Source organism: Nicotiana sylvestris, chromosome 12 (genome assembly GCF_000393655.2).
Source record: "Nicotiana sylvestris chromosome 12, ASM39365v2, whole genome shotgun sequence".
Lineage (NCBI taxonomy): Eukaryota > Viridiplantae > Streptophyta > Magnoliopsida > Solanales > Solanaceae > Nicotiana > Nicotiana sylvestris.
Genome location: NC_091068.1, coordinates 97685770 through 97688061, shown reverse-complemented (window position 1 = coordinate 97688061; position 2292 = coordinate 97685770).

The following is a 2292-nucleotide window of genomic DNA, read 5'->3' as shown; positions in this document are numbered from 1 at the left end:
AGAACAGGCGGTTAACACTGATTGTGTTAAATTGAAGGTCCAATATTGGGTTCGAATGTGAATCGGTAAGTGTTTTTCATTTTGCTTGCCCTTATATGCCGTTTCATCTTCCTACTCTTTTCTTCTTTGTCTTCCCGCTTCTACTAATGTTTGGAAAGTAGATAGAAGTTCAGACCTAGTTTTCTCTTTTTGAATAATTTAGTGATCGCACTTGCTCCATTAGATTTTTAGTCTTTCTTTTCAGGTTTTAGATACTGTTCTTTGCTTGTTTTTGTTATTTATGACATTTTTTATAATTAGCTTAATTTAGGCTTTGTTGATTCGGTAATTTGGTTAACTCCGGCTCAGTATTTAGTTATAAAAGAAATCAATTACTTGGTTAGATTTTGATGTTTGAAATCATTTAATTGTTTCTCTTTTCTACTAAATAGGTTTCTGAGTTTTGTTCGGGCCTTAAGTTCAATTCTGGCCTGTTCATTTGGAGTTTAAACCGTTGAGTCAAATTGACCCATGACCCATTTGGTTGTTTGAAAGTAAAAAGAAGGGGTTTAAAGGGGTATTCTAGGTAATTGTCTTAGGAAATCTTGATGTAACTGCCTAAGTAAACTTCCTAGAAATTGGGGTGGGAGATTATGTAAAAGTCTGAATTTTACACTAAGGAGGTCTAAGCAAAAATGAGAATTTCAGAAGGGGTAAGGTGCAAAAACTGAATACTTTTAGGCTGCCCTAATGCCTTGCCTTTAAAGGTACTTTTACTTGGCATTGAAGGCATATTATGAAGAGATAAAATTCTGAAAAACACAAACAACTGGAAATTGGAGTGAAATTATTGTTCCATTGAAACTCATTCTGTGATTTCTCAAATCTTGCATTCCTGAAAAGATTTTCTGATTGATTTAGTTTTTAAATGGATTGAGGTTGGGTGTTTAAGGTTTGGTTTTGAAGTTGTTGTGGTTACTGTTAGAGGGGGACTGTTCTTTACTGCTTTCATACTCATTTTTTGTTTGAGATGGTTCAGCTGGTGTTGATTCTGATGTATTGTTGCTGCTTGACTGCAGATTCTTCACCTTGTCTGTTTGCTTTGTTCATTCCCAGGTATTCCTCAACCATATGGATGCCACTTGATGTGTAGCTCAAAGTATGGATTTTAAAATAAGATAAAAATTTGATGTTGTGAATATGAATCATCTTTTCTTCTTTCAATCTTGTGTTTAACATGTAATACTTGGTTCTAGAAAGATTCTGATGGATGTATTTATTTAGAGTGAGTTGTAATTGAAGTTTAAATCATGTTAACTAGTAAATGTTGTCCTCTTATGATTTGGTCAACATATTCTATTATTAGTATTGAATCCTGGCTTTGTGTGATCATCTTTGCTTGAGTCTGGTTCTGCACTATTGGGAAATCAGGAGTTCAGTTTTATTGGGTTTGTATAAATTGGATAATCTTGCATTGCTGAGAATTCGAAATTTGTTAGTTGGACTATTAGTTGGATCATGCTCTGAGTCTATTAGCATGAGAATGTGTTATATTTGATCTCTAATTGCTTTGTTAGGTAATTGTTGATGTCAAGTCATTATTAATGGGTATTTAATATGAGGGAAATAGGGTATAGGGGAATATATGCCAACATATGTACATTGAATATGGAAACTGTGTTAGTATGCAGGGTGCTAATTTGATAGTGTATAAGGCATGGTAAATACATCCTAGACAATTCATTTGATTTAATGTAGGTAATTGTTTGTTTGAGCAGCCATTGTTATTTTGTTTTGTAAAATGTTAAAAACCAGTAGTTTAATTGTCGTTTGACTTCATAGTGGCCACTTGGAGCCCAATTTCCATAATGGAGTTAATCTGGGCTCACATGGATTCGATCTTGAGTCCCCATTGTTCAATTGCGCCTTGCTTTCGAAGTGGGCTCTCTTCTAGGGTCTATTTTGAGCCGTTTAAAAATTAGTAGCTTAGCAACATTTGCAATAAGGTGTTGGGCTCCCCTTTGAGCCCAGATTTGAGATAGGAACTGACTATTAGAATGCGTTTTTTATCACAAAGTTGGTCAACGTTAGTTTTTTTTTTAGTCTTTGCATGAGAATTTGATATGTCCCTTTTAATTGGAAATAATCACGAATTGGTTTAAATGGCTGGGAAACGGACTTGGGGCCTGTTTTGGGTTCTGAGCCTGAAGACATTTGCAAGGAAAAAATTGTTTACGTTTCATCATTTGGGCCGTTCGTCGTTGGCTTTGGTTATCAAGTTTTAACTTAATAATCTCATAAGGTGAATAGAAC